Source organism: Hyla sarda, chromosome 8 (assembly GCF_029499605.1).
Source record: "Hyla sarda isolate aHylSar1 chromosome 8, aHylSar1.hap1, whole genome shotgun sequence".
NCBI lineage: Eukaryota > Metazoa > Chordata > Amphibia > Anura > Hylidae > Hyla > Hyla sarda.
Window position 1 is genome coordinate 86,991,343 of NC_079196.1, and position 19,333 is coordinate 87,010,675.

The 19,333-nt window shown below is 43.4% G+C and overlaps 1 long non-coding RNA gene across 1 annotated transcript in view; it reads right to left on the reverse strand.

The window, feature by feature from the left end:
• Positions 1-706: 706 nt before the first annotated feature.
• LOC130284178 (uncharacterized) overlaps positions 707-19,333 on the reverse strand; it is a 39,151-nt gene continuing 20,524 nt past the window's right edge. The window contains exon 3 of the long non-coding RNA XR_008846937.1: positions 707-840. This is a non-coding gene — a long non-coding RNA (uncharacterized LOC130284178). The remainder of the gene's footprint in view (positions 841-19,333) is intronic.

Consider the following 19,333-nt stretch of genomic DNA (forward strand, 5'->3'; position numbering starts at 1 on the left):
CCTCTGACCCCATCATACCCCTAAACCCTCCTGACTCCTCTGCTCTCTCTTCCTCCGCTCAGGGCCCCTTATTGTGGCCTATCTCACATGGCCTCTATCGCTTAATGGCCAGTCCAGCCCAAAGCTCAGCAGTAGTATGACACATGATAGGATTAGATACACAGATCAGCAGACAGTATCACACATAATGGATATAGATACACAGGCTCAGCAGACAGTATCACACATGACAGATTTAGATACACAGGTTCAGCAGACAGTATCACACATGACAGATTTAGATACACAGGCTCAGCAGACAGTATTGCACATAACGGATTTAGATACACATGCTCAGCAAACAGTATCACAGATGACAGATTTTGATATACAGGCTCAACAGACAGTATCGCACATAACGGATTTTGATACACAGGCTCAGCAGACAGTATCGCACATAACGGATTTAGATACACATGCTCAGCAAACAGTTTCACACATGAGAGATTTAGATACATAGTCTACATAGGCTCAGTGTCCTGGATCCCCAGCAGCAGCGGGCCCTTTACCCGGCCTGGCCCTCAGACCACGTCGAACGGACCGGCCGGTCAGTCCGCCCCTGCTTATTGACACAGAGTTTGAGATCAGAGACTACATTGAACATGCTGAAATACCATTATACGTCCCATTTTATCTAGTCAATCACTATGTAACTCACTGTGGCTGTATATTTTATTAATTACACCTTTTGAGCAAAAATGCACATTCAAGAGCCATGTCCCTCTCTGCCGAATTAAGCATTCTTCTACACTGCAGCCATTTCCTATTATGCGATGACAATGGAGCCCCTTTGTAAATTACCTGTGACATGAATAAGAGCAGTGATTGATGTATAACACACTGAACAGCAATTTTCTAACTATATACAAACTATACATAAAAAGCAAGTTAACCCCTCCATGAGAAAAAGGAAGTAGGCACTACAGATGACAATGAGCATGTAAGATTATATGTCTTATATTTATTATTTTCTTCAATTAATTGGGCACATTTATTGTCTGATGCTGTTGTGCAGTGACACCTATGGTTTTGTTTCTTTTAATTGTCTAACTGTACATTCAGGAACATTAAAGGGGTACTCCCGTGGAAAACTTTTTTTTTTTTTAAATCAACTGGTGCCAGAAAGTAAAACAGATTTGTAAATTACTTCTATTACAAAATCTTAATCCTTCCAGTACTTTTTAGGGGCTATATACTACAGAGGAAATGCTATACTTTTTAGATTTCTCTGATGATATGACCACAGTGCTCTCTGCTGACCTCTGCTGTCCATTTTAGGAACTATCCAGAGCAGGAAAAAATCTCCATAGCAAACATATGCTGCTCAGGGCAGTTCCTAAAATGGACAGCAGAGGTCAGCAGAGAGCACTGTGGTCATGACATCAGAGAAATCTAAAAAGTAAATAATGTCCTCTGTAGAATATAGCCCCTAAAAAGTACTGGAAGGATTAAGATTTTTTAATAGAAGTAATTTATAAATCTGTTTAACTTTCTGGCACCAGTTGATTTAAAAAAAAAAAAAAAAGTTTTCCATGGGAGTACCCTTTTAATTGGACAATGACCAACCCTCCACTTATCTGTTCAAAGACTCTAACTCCACATTTTTGTGCCACTCTTTTAACCATGTACTACATCATGGTCAAAGATCATGGTCAAACATCCAATATAAGAACATCGTTGACAAAAAGGTTGCTTGGGCTCACAGGGGAACATCAGGTTGGCCAGACCACCCTGCCACGTGACATCACCATATATTGCCACCATGAGACTACAACTCCTTGCTAGCTTGACTACCACGCCTATTCTCGCAGTGAGTACCACAACACTGCTCCACTGTTCCTTGGCAATAGTTTTGCAATCATATCCTGTACATTGTTCATGTGACACTGTGCCAGTCACTGGCCTCAATGGTCACATGAAGTACATGCAGGAAGATACAGCTGCATGTTGTTGAATGCCACCTTATAAATATCATCTGCGGTGGGACCCCGGCTGTGATTGACAGCTTGGTCCTGCCGGTGATCTCTTGCAGCGCTGAGCAGGATATGCATATGCATACATCCAGTTGCGCTAACTAGCTAGCAACTAGGACGTATGCATACGTCCTAGGACGGGAAAGGGTTAAACAATATGCCATTTTCTGACAATACATTCCCTTAAAGGGGTTATCCAGGAATAAAAAAAAACTGAGTATAATTTCTTTCAAAGACGGCTCCGTCTGTCTCCAGGTTGGGTTTGGTCTTCAGCTCAGTTCCATTGAAGTGAATAGAGCCAAGTTGTAATATCAAACACAACCTGGGGACAGACAGGGAGCTGTATTTGAAAGAAATGAGGTCTGTTTTTTGATTCCTGGATAACCCCTTTAAAGGAGAACTTGAGAAGGTGATAGCTCCTGCAAAGATTCTTGAGCCAGCTTGTTTCTGCCAAGATTTTACATTCAAGGCATTTTCCTGTCTGTTAGTGGGCTGGAGAGAAGTGATGAGTATTTAGTACAACACTCCATTAAAGGGAATCAGAGTACTGGACAGGAAAGGAATTGTGGCGTGTCACCTCTGAGGTCTACTACTATTCAGTTACTGTCGGATCCAGGGAGAAAGACAAAAAACTAGTGACAAGAAGGGCTTGCATAAAAAGATAATTTATACTATGAGTTACCCTGATCCAGTCTAAAGCCTACCTGCTTATTGTTCAGGACTGTGCCTTCTATGTGGATGAATTTGCTGATCCTCAGTATAGAAACAATGGGGGGGATTTATCAAGGGATTTAGAGCTCTTTTTTTTTTTTGCTTACAAAAGTCGAACAAAAAGTCGCAACGGCCACCTGCCTGCATCTACCACCCACCCTCTAGCTGTTTTTTTTTCTATAAAAATGGACGGAACTGTATACACTTTTAAAAACAGTATATTGTTTAAAAACGCATATGGTTAACTTTTTCCCATACTGTTCCATCTGTTTTTTTGCCATATGGTTTTCTTTAGAAAAACGGATTGAAAACAGTATGGCAAAAACGTGATGTGAACCCAGCCTAAGCCTGAAAAGTCAATAAAAAAAAAAACACACAATACATTTTAAAAACTTTTATTCCAAAAAACAATCCCCCACAAGCACTTATTAACCATTTTATTAATATATATATATATATATATATATATATATATATATATATATTTTTTTTTTTTATTATTTTTTATTTTTTATTTTTATTTTTTAATTTTTTTTTTTTTCCCATCCAAGACGCACACAGTGGCACTACTACTAAGCCTGAGACCGGATAGCTGAGCTCGGGGGCAAAGTAAGAACTGCCAATAGGGGAGACCTTGGTCCTTGTATCGAGTCCAACAACTCTCTCAAGTAAGAACCGAAATGGTTACATGCATTCACCGTTAAACTTCAGACTTCCTGCTCCGACATGGAGTCTCCAGCGGACCCGGTACTGAACAAGCTGCAGGGCTCTCAGAGGCGACTGCCAGCCTCGTCAAAAGAAGCGCACACAGTGCGAAACCCCAACAACTGTTTCACTATAAAAGTGTTCCTGAGGAAGCACTATTATAGCAAAATGGTTGTTGGGGTTTGGTAGGTAAGGTCTGGCACCCTGCAAATCATTTTGGTCCCTGGTATATTGATATTTTACACATAGGACTTGTTTTGTATTATAGTGTATGCCTTTGTATCAGTAGCAACCCTCTCACTACAGCCTATGTGTTATTCATTCACATCTCCGTCATTTAGCAGTCTCCAGCCCATTTTACCTACCTGTTTGTTGTATGCTGGTGCCTTTTTTCATTTTTCTTTTTCTTTTTTTTTATAACTTCTGTGGATTTTATGTATTTGTCATTTTTCTAATAAAGTTGGTTTATTTTACCGTTCTCCTTTTGGTGTTGTGTGCACTAATTAGTTCCCAAGTGTTGTCAAGCTGTGGTCGAAGCAAGATGTATGATTCCCCTACAAAATGCAGGGGCGGAGGGGGTCTGACTAGAGGGTTCTTTGCTGCTACAAGTGTCCATCTCAGGAACTGTCCAGAGCAGGAGCAAATTCCCATAGCAAACCTCTCTTGCTCTGAATTGTTCCTGACATGGACAGTGGTGGCAGCAGAGAGCACTATGGTTAGACCGGAAAGAACTCCACAACTTATCACAGCAGCTGACAAGTACTAGAAGGCTTAAGATTTTTAAATAGAAGTTATTCACAAATTAGTTTAAATGTCTGGCAACAGTTAATTTTGGGGAAAAAACAATATATATATATATATATATATATATATATATATAGATATATATATTTTTTTTTTTATTATTTTGTTTTTCCCTTCGGAGTACGCCTTTAAGTTTAGACCAACTGTTGCCAACTATTGGTTGGTTTAAATGTGTGCACCAGAATTTGTGCCAAATTTGCACACCTCAAAACCATGCCCCATCCCAAGCCACACCTCCTCTTCATCCCAGATCTTTTGTGTTCCCCCATATACTAGCCATTTGGTAGGTTTAACATTTTTTGACTGTTTGGTTGTATTAAGTAAACATAGGAGAACAAACAAAATACCACTAAACGCAGACTGCCTGAACAAGAAGCTTGAAAAGAAAATCCACTGAAATGTAACTTTTGATAAATCAGGGATGCAATGATCACTTTTGAAGTGAAGGATATGATATTGAGGCACCAGTCATTTCCAAAATGAAAGGGCTCGGTATAGATTACTTAAGCCCGTTTAGCACTGCTCATAGATTTCTGTTATTGAACCTCTTACACCATATTCTAAGCAAGAGTCCATGGAAATCGATGACAGTGCCGTTTGCTTAGAAAATTGTGTCAGGTTTTAGTAACAGGAATCTCTGGGGTTCAAACATTCAATAGATTTGTATTATTTTGACTATATGTTTTATTCTGTAAATCATTACAAGTCCAAGATGAAAGAATTCAGCACTAGGGTCTTCTTCTATAGATCTTTGACAGTTTTCTACCTTACGATTTTAATCCCTTTTTTAAGAGCAAAGGCATCAAAGAACCATAACACTATCAATCTGCTACATAAACTGTAGACAGAGCTGTACTATAATTTATAGCAGTGTTTCCCAACCAGGGTTCCTCCAGTTGTTGCAAAACTACAACTCCCAGCATACCCGGACAGCCAATTGTTGTCCGGGCATGCTGGAAGTTGTAGTCTTGCAACAGCTGGAGGCACCCTGGTTAGGAAACACTGATGTAGACAGACATAATAATAATTAACAATAATAATTGTTATTATTATTGTTATTGTCTCTATCAGTATTTCCCAATCAGTGTGCAAAACTACAACTCCCAGCATGCCATAGTGCATGACAGATCATAGTGCACTGATGTAAATGAGGCTTAGTTTTAGCATTTGGGGGTTATAGTAGTTGGCCTCCATTAGGGCTGGAGTAAGGATTTTTGCCACCCTAGTCAAAAGCTAATTTTGCTGTCCCCTTGACTCAGCCCATTGCCTTTGCCTTGTGACACGCCCCACTTTACTACTGGGGTGACACACTGTAACAAACCTCCTTCTCGTGTTATAACCTTACTACTGGGGTGACACACTGTAACAAACTACCTCCTTATGTAATCACTTTACTTCTGGGGTGTACCAGGAGCGCCATCACTGACCGTGGTAGATTGGGGGCACGCTCGCTATCAGGAAGCAGGACCTGAGTGATCGCCCCTGTGTCTGTCTATCGCCGAGGAATGCTGCGCTCCTCTAGGGGGCTGAGTGATTAAACTAAGTTTGCTAGTTTCCGTGGTAAAGGGGTGGTGGGGGGTTGTCAATAAGTGGTTGCTGTCAGTACCTGTGGACAGTGTGCAATAGGTTTCTTGGGACAGGAGGAGCAGCGCCCCTATCAAGAGGGCACCCTAGGTGGTTGCCTATTTTGCCTATAGGTGGAATCAGCCCTGCCCCCCATGATAAGCAAGTGATGACATATCCCTGCTCTATACCATCATTTGTTTAGGTAGTAAACACCCTTTAAAATAATAAAAATAAAAAATCATCTGTTTTATCTTCAGCGTAAAAATTAAGAACATCTTAGTCTGGGTTCACGCAGTGTAAAACAAAAAAAAAATACTACAGTAAAATTGATTTAGAAAGCAGAAGTATATTTAAAAAAATCTAATAAAGCATATTTTATGAAAGTCTATCAAAAATCATTTGTCGGTGTTCACATTGTTTTAACCCCTTCCCGCTATATGTCCCAGCACTCGACACGTTCGCGGGCAGCACGGGAGATCGGCAGCGGGACCTGGTTGTCAATCACAGCCGGAGTCCCTCCGCAGCTGCCGGGGCACGATTGCGCTGGTTCTGGCAGCATTAACCCCATAGATTCCGTGATCAATCCTAATCACACATCTATGGTGTTAACAGGGGAATCGCGGGTCGTCGTTGGTTGCTATGGCAGCAGGAGGTCAGATCATGACCTCCTGTCTGACTGCTACAGAAGCCTGTGGGATCCAGCCACTGATCCAGCAGCCGATCGGGTCATACTGTGCTGCAGTACAAATGTATTGCAGCATAGTATAACCTGTAAAACGTGTAAAACATAAACTAAAATGTTCTTAATTAAAAGTATGAAGTGTAAAAAATAAATAAATGCCCCTATCCAAATAAAAGCCCTGTATTATCACCAAAAAAGATCAAAAACTCAAATCATATACATAATTGGGGAGATTTATCAAAACCCTTCAAGAGGAAATGTTGCCCAGTTGCCCATAGCAATGAATCAGATCGCTTCTTTCATTTTTACCAAGGCCTCTGCAAAATGAAAGAAGCAATCTGATTGGTTTCTATGGGCAACTGGGCAACTTTTCCTCTGGACAGGTTTTGATAACTGTGTTTGAATAGGTATTGCCATGTCCGTAATGATGTGTACTGTAAAACTATTAGGTAAATTATCTTGTATGGTGAACGCCGTAAAAAATCATGTGCCATGATGGACACTTTTTCACCGAATATATATTATTAGAGTCCAGAATTTTAATTTCCACAGTGGACAAATTCTGCAGAAATCCTGCCGCCTGCACGGTGCTGCAGAATCCTATTAAGCCGGCTATTACTCATGATTGCAGCTAAGTTTGGGTACAATCATAACTTTTGACATATAAAAATTTATAGTAACGGGTTACTCCGGTGCACAACAAACGTTTTCAAAGCAACTTGTGTCAGAAAGTTATACAGATTTGTAAATTACTTCTATATAAAAATCTTAATCCTTCCAGTACTTATCAGCTGCTTTAAACGACAGAGAAATTTGTGTAGTTCTTTTCAGTCTGACCACAATGCTCTCTGCTGAGACCTCTGTCCATGTCAGGAATTGTACAGAGCAGGAACAAATCCCCATAGCAAACCTCTTCTGCTCTGGACAGTTCCTTACAAGGACAGAGGTGGCAGTAGAGAGCACTGTAGTCAGAATGGAAAGCACACAGTAGCTGATAAGTACTTGAAGGATTACGATTATTAAATAGAGGTAATTTACAAATCTGTTTAACATTCTGGCACTAGTGGATTTGAAAACATTTTTTTTTTAATCCTTTAATGACACTAATGCTTTTAAAGGGGTACACAACTGGAAAACATTATTTTTTTAAATCAACTGGTGCCAGAAAGTGAAACAGATTTGTAAAGTACTTCTATTTAAAAATCTTAATCCTTTCAGTGCTTATCAGCTGCTGTATACTACAGAGGAAGTTAAGAGTAGGAGCAAATCCCCATAGCAAACCAATTTTGCCCTGGGCAGTTCCTGACATAGACAGAGGTGTCCGCAGAGAGCACTGTGGTTAGACAGAAAGGAAATTCCAAAAGAAAAGAACTTCCTCTGTAGTATACAGCAGATAAGTACTGGAACAATTAAGATTTTTTTAATAGAAGTAATTTACAAATCTGTTTAACTTTCTGGCACCAGTTGATTAAAAAAAAAATTCTGGCAGAGTACCCCTTTAAAGCACAGCTGTCATTATTTTTTATCCCCTCAAACTACTACAATGTTGTTGCTGATGACCGTAAAATTAATGTAGCCATATCTTAATTGCCGCTTTTCCTTCTTTTATGAGTTATAAAATCATTTTATCCAGCGGTCAGGCACAGTTGATAGGCATGGCTTGGGATTCACAAAACCCTGCCGCCACCACACCTATCCTCTCTTTCAGCGCTGGTACCACAGCGGAAGCGCCCCTCCCTGTTGGCTCTGACAAGCGCGCACCGCCGTGATTTGACAGAGCGAGAGCTCGCTCCCTGCCTCTAGTACTGCACATGCGAACTGAGTGCTCAGACGGCGGGAGACGGTGGGAGCCAGCGGGAGCGGGATGACGAAGCAAGCACTCGCTTTGTCAGTTCACTGTGGCATGCGAACGTCAGAGCCAGCATGGAGGGGCGCATGCGCTGTGGACCACTGTGTCTTTCTACACAGCGGTCCCAGCGCTGAAAAAGGGGATAGGCATGGCAGCGAACCCCAAACCACGCCTATCCGACTGTGCCTTACGCTACATATAATGGAAGGAAAAGCGTCGATAAAGGTATGGCTACATTCACTTTATGGTCATCAGGAACAACATTGTAGTATTCCTGGGGGGGGAGGGGTTAAAAAATTATGACAGTTGCGCTTTAAAGTCTATAGAAAAGTAGACGTCATTTCAACAGTGGGATTAGTTAAAACAATGGGGGACATATTCAAAACTTTTAAAATTTTCGAGTTTTGCACCATAATTTTGGCATGTCAGTTTTTCAAATATGGATGTGATGATGTACCTTTTATGCTTTACACAATACTTTCAGAGAGTAAGAATCCATTGAATTTTACACCAGCTCTTTACTAGTGTCAAAATCATAATTTTTGTTTTGTTTTGTGGAAAACACAAAAAACATGCAAATTTGCATAATGTCTGCAAATTTAGCGCTATTTGAACATATCCTTAGGGTACGTTCACACAAGCGGATCCCCAGTGCGTATTATGCTGCGGATGCGCCGCTGAAGGACCGCTGTATGCTGCTTTTACAGGTGTCTGTTCGGAGCGGCAATATGCTGCTATTAGCAGACAAACTGCGATGTGCGATGTGCGAGTTGCCACACGCATGCGCAATATGCTCGCATATCGCGGCTGCTCTCGGCCTAGCTCAGGTAGCAGGGGGAGAGGCCGCGATGTGTTCGGCAACTCGCACATCGGAGTAGTGTGTCTGCTCGTAGTGGCATATTGCCGCTCCGAACAGACAGATAAGTAGTATACAGCAGATAAGTACTGGAACAATTAAGATTTTTTTAATAGAAGTAATTTACAAATCTGTTTAACTTTCTGGCACCAGTTGATTAAAAAAAAAAATTCTGGCAGAGTACCCCTTTAAAGCACAACTGTCATTATTTTTTATCCTCTCAAACTACTACAATGTTGTTGCTGATGACCGTAAAATTAATGTAGCCATATCTTAATTGCCGCTTTTCCTTCTTTTATGAGTTATAAAATCATTTTATCCAGCGGTCAGGCACAGTTGATAGGCATGGCTTGGGATTCACAAAACCCTGCCGCCACCACACCTATCCTCTCTTTCAGCGCTGGTACCACAGCGGAAGCGCCCCTCCCTGTTGGCTCTGACAAGCGCGCACCGCCGTGATTTGACAGAGCGAGAGCTCGCTCCCTGCCTCTAGTACTGCACATGCGAACTGAGTGCTCAGACGGCGGGAGACGGTGGGAGCCAGCGGGAGCGGGATGACGAAGCAAGCACTCGCTTTGTCAGTTCACTGTGGCATGCGAACGTCAGAGCCAGCATGGAGGGGCGCATGCGCTGTGGACCACTGTGTCTTTCTACACAGCGGTCCCAGCGCTGAAAAAGGGGATAGGCATGGCAGCGAACCCCAAACCACGCCTATCCGACTGTGCCTTACGCTAGATATAATGGAAGGAAAAGCGTCGATAAAGGTATGGCTACATTCACTTTATGGTCATCAGGAACAACATTGTAGTATTCCTGGGGGGGGAGGGGTTAAAAAATTATGACAGTTGCGCTTTAAAGTCTATAGAAAAGTAGACGTCATTTCAACAGTGGGATTAGTTAAAACAATGGGGGACATATTCAAAACTTTTAAAATTTTCGAGTTTTGCACCATAATTTTGGCATGTCAGTTTTTCAAATATGGATGTGATGATGTACCTTTTATGCTTTACACAATACTTTCAGAGAGTAAGAATCCATTGAATTTTACACCAGCTCTTTACTAGTGTCAAAATCATAATTTTTGTTTTGTTTTGTGGAAAACACAAAAAACATGCAAATTTGCATAATGTCTGCAAATTTAGCGCTATTTGAACATATCCTTAGGGTACGTTCACACAAGCGGATCCCCAGTGCGTATTATGCTGCGGATGCGCCGCTGAAGGACCGCTGTATGCTGCTTTTACAGGTGTCTGTTCGGAGCGGCAATATGCTGCTATTAGCAGACAAACTGCGATGTGCGATGTGCGAGTTGCCACACGCATGCGCAATATGCTCGCATATCGCGGCTGCTCTCGGCCTAGCTCAGGTAGCAGGGGGAGAGGCCGCGATGTGTTCGGCAACTCGCACATCGGAGTAGTGTGTCTGCTCGTAGTGGCATATTGCCGCTCTGAGCAGGCACATCTAAAGGCAGCATGTAGGGGTCCTTCAGCAGCGGATCTGCAACATAAAATACGCTGTGAATCGCTCGCCTGAACGTACCGTTAGACTACTTTTTTCTTTACAGGGTTGCATTAACACATCTGTGATCATGGTTGTTTCAATGAAAATTGCAGGCCAGTTTGTACTACCTGACTACACAGTCACTGCACCTGCATTCACATTTAACCCCTAGAGGAGACGCAATGTACATGTAAGTTGCTGTGCCCTGGTTATTAGCTCACAGCGACATACATGTACATTGCTGCAGGTTTACAGTCTATAAAGTGAATGTTGGAGCTGTTCTCGATTCATAGGCTGCGGGTCCAAGCTTCTATCCGTAGTATTTTTTTTTTTTTTACACTGTGTAAACTTACCCTTAGACTGATTCATTTTCTTAGTTTAAATTCTGAACATTGTATTAATATAGTAATCTAACAGATTTCTAATGCTCGCTCCCATAGACTTGCATTGAGGGGACGGGGCATGACGTCATGAGGGTGCGTGGCTATGACGTTATGAGCTCCCGGCACCGGCTCCAACATTTGGAACAGTTTGTTCCAAACGCTGAGCAGCGGAGTATCCCTTTAACCGTGGCACAGATTGGGTATTCTGCCCCTGTGGCCTGGCTAAGACCGGTGGAAATTTTATTGAAAACCTCTTAATTAAATGTGTAATTAGACCCTCCCACCCCCGATACATATAGGGGAAGAATGCCCCCACCCCTTTTGTATTAGCAAGAAGGAATGAAACAGGAATAAGGGAGGAATTGTTGTGCCACTGTTAGAACTAAGGGAAAACAGATGGGGAATTAGCAAGCAGATACCCCCATGGGAGGGCACTCATGCCTGGCGATGGATAAGACCGACCGCCCAAAGGAGGGATAGCTAGATATTCTAGAATCCACTCTATAGTGTGAGATAAAGGTGAAGTGTGAACTCCAGGAAGCTGACTTACAAATTAGTTCCAAAGGAATCGAGCTTTTCTCCGCAAAAGAAGTAGCTACTGCTCTAGTAGAGTGAGCTTTGACAAAGTCAGGGTGCTCCAGACCCTGAGAAACATGAGACTCCCCAAAAGCTTCCTTGATCCAGCGACTAATAGTTGGTTTGAAAGCCTTGTGTTCTTTACGGACACTAGAAAAAAGGATAAGAAGGTTTTCATCCTTACAGAATTCCTTGCATCGATCCAGGTAAATCCTGAGACATCTCGAGAGGTCGAGGGTACAAAGGCCTCTCTCTATCTTCTTCCAAGGAGGGGAGAGGACCTAACACAGGAAGAGAAATAACCTGGTTGATGTTAGTAAAAGTTGGTACTTTAGGAATAAAAGTAGGCAAAAAGTTAAGAAGAACCCTGTCCGGGAGGAACTGAATGTAGGGCTCAAAAGCTGAAAAGGCTTGGAGTTCTCTGACTCGTTTTGCAGAGGTGATGGCCAACAAAAAGGTAACTTAGAGTGTAAGAAACTTTAGATCCGCCTCCTCTAAAGGCTCAAAGGGGGGAGATGATAACCCCCTGAGTACGACTGATAAATCCCATGCATGGATAGGTCGGATGATTGTAGCTTAATTCTAGAAGCTCCTTTCAGTAATCTTCTAATTAGGGAGTCTTAAGAAAGAGATATATTGAGGGAGGCTGAAATTTGCACTTTAAGGGAGGAAGATAATAATCCTTTGTCCAATCTGTCTTGAAGGAATTGAAGAATGGTAGAAATGGAAGAATTCTTGGAGGATAGTTGGCGCAAGCGACACCATGACGAGAAAATTCTCCAAATTCTTCCATAAGCTTTTGTAGTAGCTTCCGATCTGGAGTGCGATAGGGTCCTCAAAACCGTCCCTGAAAGCCCTTCTAAGTATGGAAGAGACTGATCAACCTCCAGGCTGTCAGGTTGAACATTTGTAGGTTTGAGCAGCTGTGAGTGTCCCCTGACACTATTGCTTGCTCTGGGGGAAGCCTCCAAAATTGACCTTGACTCATTTAAATTAGTTGACTGAACCAAACTCTTTTGGGACAGTATGGAATGATGGCTCTCACAGAGGCATGGTCCTGCCTGATTTTAATCAATACCCTCGGAATCAAGGAAAAGGGAGGGAAGATGTAGGTCTGCCTGAACCTCCACCAGATTGAGAGAGCATCTACCGCCACAGGATTGTCTTCCCTATAAAGGGAGCAGAATCTCTCCACCTTGGCGTTTAACCTCGTTGCCATGAGATTGATCTCTGGCTTACCCCACCTGAGCGTGATCTGATGAAAGATGTCTTGATGGAGAGACCGCTCTCCAGTTGGAAGACCCCTGCACAGGTGGTCTGCTATGACATTGTGAGTTCCCAGGATATGAATAGAAATGTTGCGAATTGTTCGCCGGCGAACAGTTCCCGGCGAATTTAGCATGTTCGCGTTCGCATCGCCGGGCAAACATATGTGAAGTTCGATCCGCCCCCTATACTTTAACATTGCAGTAAACTTTGACCCTGTGAGTCAGAGTCAGCAGACACATTACAGCCAATCAGCAGCAGTCCCTCCCTTCCAGACCCTTCTACCTCTTGCACGGACGCCATTTTACCCTCATTCAGCATGCTGCAGGCTTAGGAAGTGGAGGGTCAGAGAAGCTGCTCCTGCTATATAGGGAAAGCGATAGCTAGGTTGCTGCTAGGTGGTGTATTCAGGGTCCAGTTTACTTCTAAAGCACTAGTGTAACATTTCTTTAAGGACAGCACCCAAAAAAGCCCTTTTTAGGGCTGAAAGATATCAGTCCGTGTGTCTTGCAACAGCTGGAGGCACCCTGGTTGGGAGGGAACCGCTGGTTAAAAGGGGTACTCCAGAATCAAACTTAAGTTCCTTCAAGCAACTAACTACTACAGTATTCAAAAGGCTGAAAGATATCAGTCTGTGTGTCTTGCAACAGCTGGAGGCACCCTGGTTGGGAGGGAACCGCTGGTTAAAAGGGGTGCTCCAGTATAAAACTTAAGTTCCTTCAAGCAACTAACTACTACAGTATTCAAAGGGCTGAAAGATATCAGTCCGTGTGTTTTGCAACAGCTGGAGGCACCCTGGTTGGGGACCACTGCTTAACCCCTTAAGGACACATGACGTTCTCATACGTCTCCATTTCCGAATCCTTAAGGACACATGACGTATGAGAACGTCATGTGTTTTACCGGCCCCCCGCAACCATCTGGAGCGGAGCCGGTGCCCGATGCCTGCTGAAATCGTTCAGCAGGCATCGGGGCATATTGCCCAGGGGGGTCATGATGACCCCCCATGTCGGCGATGGCCGCAGATCGCTGGACAATTCAGTCCAGCGATCTGCGGCGGATTCCGGGTCAATCGGGTCTCCAGTGACCCGGTGACCCGGAATTATTGGCTGATCCAGCCAGAGCCAGCAGGGGTGAGGTGGCACTGGTGCCACCTCACGATCGCCCTGATTCTTCCGCCGGATTACCGGCCGACCAATCAGGGCGCCTGCTGCGGGTGTCACTCCCTCAACCCGCTCCGCCCCTCTTCCGGAGGACGTGAGCGGGTGCGGGACGTGCACCCGGGTGCTGGGGACCCCGATCCCCGGCGCCCCTGTTGGGATCAGGGCCCCAGGAGCAGCGGCGGCGGCGACGACGAGGGACTGACCTGTGCGGTGAGGATCATTGGAGGTGAGTGACAGCCTCCTGCTGTTGCTTAGCAACAGCTCCCAGCATGCAAAAAGGGCATGCTGGGAGCTGTAGTTATGCAACAGCAGGAGGCAGACCACCACAACTCCCAGCATTCCCTTATGGGCATGCTGGGACTTGTAGTTTTGCAACAGCTGGAGGCACATTCTTTCTATGGAAAAGTGTACCTTCAGCTGTTGTATAACTACAACTCCCAGCTTGCACAATCAGCTAAAGTGCATGCTGGGAGTTGTAGTGGTGCATCTGGTGGTTGCATAACTACAACTCCCAGCATGCCCGTTGGCTGTCGGTGACTGCTGAGAGTTGTAGTTTTGCAACAGCTGAAGGCACACTGAGTTAAATAGCAAATCAGTGTGTCTCCAGCTGTTGCATAACTACAATCCCCAGCATCCCCAGCCAAAGTAGTATGCCTCCAGCTGTTGCATAACTACAAGACCCAGCATGCCCTTCCGCTGTCCGTACATGCTGGGGGTTGTAGCTTTTGCAACAGCTGAAGGCACACTGGTTGCAAAACACTGAGTTTGTTACCAAACTCGGTGTTTCACAACCAGTGTGCCTCCAGCTGTTGCAAAACTACAACTCCCAGCATGCACTGATAGACCGTACATGCTGGGAGTTGTAGTTTTGCAACAGCTGGATGTTCCCCCCCCCCCCCAATGTGAATGTACAGGGTACACTCACATGGGCGGAGGATTACAGTAAGTATCCGGCTGCAAGTTTGAGGTGCGGCAAAATTTCTGCCGCAGCTCAAACTGCCAGCAAGAAACTACTGTGAACCCCCGCCCGTGCGACTGTACCCTAAAAACACTACACTACACTAACACACAATAAAATAAAAAGTAAAAAACACTACGTATACACATACCCCTACACAGCCCCCCTCCCCAATAAAAATGAAAAACGTCTGGTACGCCACTGTTTCCAAAACGGAGCCTCCAGCGGTTGCAAAACTACAACTCCCAGCATGCACTGATAGACCGTACATGCTGGGATTTGTAGTTTTGCAACAGCTGGATGTCCCCCCCCCCCCAATGTGAACGTACAGGGTACACTCACATGGGCGGAGGATTACAGTAAGTATCCGGCTGCAAGTTTGAGCTGCGTCAAATTTTCTGCCGCAGCTCAAACTGCCAGCGAGAAACTACTGTGAACCCCCGCCCGTGTGACTGTACCCTTAAAACACTACACTACACTAACACAAAATAAAAAGTAAAAAACACTACATATACACATACCCCTATACAACCCCCCTCCCCAATAAAAATGAAAAACGTCTGGTACGCCACTGTTTCCAAAACGGAGCCTCCAGCTGTTGCAAAACAACTACTCCCAGTATTGCCAGATAGCCGTTGACTGTCTAGGCATGCTGGGAGTTTTACAACAGCTGGAGGCACCCTGTTTGGGAATCACTGGCGTAGAATACCCCTATGTCCACCCCTATGCAAGTCCCTAATTTAGGCCTCAAATGCGCATGGCGCTCTCACTTTGGAGCCCTGTCGTATTTCAAGGCAACAGTTTAGGGCCACATATGGGTCATCGCCGTACTCGGGAGAAATTGCCTAACAAATTTTGGGGGGTATTTTCTGCTATTACCCTTTTTAAAAATGTTAAATTTTTGGGAAAACAAGCATTTTAGGTAAAAAAAATATATATTTTTTTACATATGCAAAAGTCGTGAAACACCTGTAGGGTATTAAGGTTCAAATTACCCGTTGTTACGTTCCCCGAGGGGTCTAGTTTCCAAAATGGTATGCCATGTGTTTTTTTTTTGCTGTCCTGGCACCATAGGGGCTTCCTAAATGCGGCATGCCCCCAGAGCAAAATTCGCTTTCAAAAAGCCAAATGTGACTCCTTCTCTTCTGAGACCTGTAGTGCGCCAGCAGAGCACTTTTCACCCCCATATGGGGTGTTTTCTGAATCGGGAGAAATTGGGCTTCAAATTTTGTGGGGTATTTTCTGCTATTACCCTTTTTAAAATTGTAAAAATTTTGGGAAACCAAGCATTTTAGGTAAAAAAAAAATTTTTTTTTTACATATGCAAAAGTTGTGAAACACCTGTAGGGCATTAAGGTTCACATTACCCCTTGTTACGTTCCCCAAGGGGTCTAGTTTCCAAAATGGTATGCCATGTGTTGTTTTTTTGCTGTTCTGGCACCATAGGGGCTTCCTAAATGCGGCATGCCCCCAGAGCAAAATTTCCTTCAAAAAAGCCAAATGTGACTCCTTCTCTTCTGAGACCTGTAGTGCGCCAGCAGAGCACTTTTCACCCCCATGCGAGGTGTTTTCTGTATCGGGAGAAAATGGGCTTCAAATTTTGGGGGGTATTTTCTGCTATTACCCTTTTTAAAAATGTAAAATTTTTGGGAAACCAAGAATTTTAGGTAAAAAATATATATATTTTTTTTACATATGCAAAATTCGTGAATCACCTGTAGGGTATTAAGGTTCACTTTACCCCTTGTTACGTTCCCTGAGGGGTCTAGTTTCCAAAATGGTATGCCATGTATTTTTTTTTTGCTGTCTTGGCACCATAGGGGCTTCCTAAATGCGGCATGCCCCCCAAAAACCATTTGTTGCTCCTTCCCTTCTGAGCCCTCTACTGCGCCCGCTGAAAAATTAACATAGACATTTGAGGTATGTGCTTACTCGAGAGAAATTGGGTTTCAAATACAAGTAAAAATTTTCTCCTTTTTACACCTTGCAAAAATTAAAAAATTGGGTCTACAAGAACATGCGAGTGTAAAAAATGAAGATTTTGAATTTTCTCCTTCACTTTGCTGCTATTCCTGTGAAACACCTAAAGGGTTAATACACTTACTGAATGTCATTTTGAATACTTTGGGGGGTGTAGTTTTTATAATGGGGTCTTTTATGGGGTATTTCTAATATGAAGACCCTTCAAATCCACTTGAAAACTGAACTGGTTCCTGAAAAATAGTGAGTTTGAAAATTTTGTGAAAAATTTCAAAATTGCTGCTGAACTTTGAAGCCCTCTGGTGTCTTCCAAAAGTAAAAACTCATAAATTTTATGATGCAAACATAAAGTAGACATATTGTATATGTGAACCCAAAAAATATATATTTTGAATATCCATTTTCCTTACAAGCAGAGAGCTTCAAAGTTAGAAAAATGCAAAATTTTCATTTTTTTCATCAAATTTTGGGATTTTTCACCAAGAAAGGATGCAAGTTACCATAAAATTTTACCACTAAGTTAAAGTAGAATATGTCACGAAAAAACTATCTCGGAATCAGAATGATAACTAAAAGCATTCCAGAGTTATTAATGTTTAAAGTGACAGTGGTCAGAATTGCAAAAAACGCTCCGGTCCTTAAGGTGTAAAATGGCCTGGTCCTTAAGGGGTTAAAAGGGAAACTCCGCTGGCAAGCTTTTTTTCTTTAAAGCAACTAACTACTACAGTATTCAAAGGGCTGAAATATATCAGCCCATGTGTTTTGCAACAGCTGGATGCACCCTGGTTGGGGACCACTGCATAAAAGGGGAACTCCGCTGGCAAGCTTTTTTTCTTTAAAGCAACTAACTACTACAGTATTCAAAGGGCTGAAATATATCAGTCCGTGTGTTTTGCAACAGCTGGAGGCACCCTGGTTGGGGACCACTGCATAAAAGGGGAACTCCACTGGCAAGCTTTTTTTCTTTAAAGCAACTAACTACTACAGTATTCAAAGGGCTGAAATATATCAGTCCGTGTGTTTTGCAACAGCTGGAGGCACCCTGGTTGGGGACCACTGCTTAAAAGGGAAACTCCGCTGGCAAGCTTTTTTGCTCATTGTCACACTAGTGCAAATCACATTAGGTGTGACAGTTGTGCAAATTTAAAAAAAAATACCTTTCTTGGCTGTTAAATAAAACCATTTGTCACTGTCAGTTCACGTCAAAGTTACCAGTTTTTTTGCCTGCAGGGCAAATTGTGTCACCCTAGTGCAAATCACATTTGGTGTAAAAGTTGTGCAAATTCAAAAAAAACAAAACTTTTTTGGCTGTTAAATAAAACCAGTCGTCACTGTCAGTTCACGTCAACGTTACCAGTTTTTTTTGCCTGCAGGGCAAATTGTGTCACCCTAGTGCAAATCACATTAGGTGTGACAGTTGTGCAAATTTAAAAAAAATAAACCTTTTTTGGCTGTTAAATAAAACCAGTCGTCACTGTCAGTTCACATCAAAGTTACTGTTTTTTTTTGCCTGCAGGGCAAATTGTGTCACCCTAGTGCAAATCACATTTAGTGTGACACTTGTGCAAATTTAACCAAAAAAATTATAGGCAGAGAAAGGCTACCCCGCAGGGGCCGTCGTGGTGCTGGGATTCCCTTTGGCCCTAGAATGGCCAGTGTTCAGAAGCCACGTACCCTGAACCCCCAAAGTTCTAAGGACTTAGTTGACTGGCTATGACAAGACACCCAATCTACTACAGCTTCCGCTCGGAACCTTGACGCACCATCCTTCTCCTCCTCTAGCTTAGCTTCGGGCACCTCTCATGCTACCACTTGCCCGCCTGCCGCCACCACCAACACTAGCACCACAGCAGCTTTACTTGATTCGTCAGAGGAGTTATTTACACATCAGTTTGAAGACATGAGTGATGTGCAACCATTATTGCCAGAGGATGTAGTTAACAGGGATATGTCTCAGTCAGGCAGCATTACACACATGGACGTGCGGTGTGATGATGATGTTGTACCCGCTGCTGCTTCCTTTCTTGAGGTGTCAGATAGCGGTGAAGGTGTTGATGATGACGATGTGTCCGTGGATGCCACGTGGGTGCCCGCTAGAAGAGAAGAAGATGGGGAAAGTTCGGATGGGGAGACAGAGAGGAGGAGATGAGTTGGAAGCAGGGGGAGGTCGTCGCAAGGAGCTAGTGGCACAGTCAGACAGCATGCATCGGCACCCGGGGTCAGCCAGATGGGACGCCAATCAACGCATGCTGTTGCCACCACCAGAATGCCGTCATCGCAGAGCTCAGCAGTGTGGCATTTTTTTTTTGTGTGTCTTCCTCT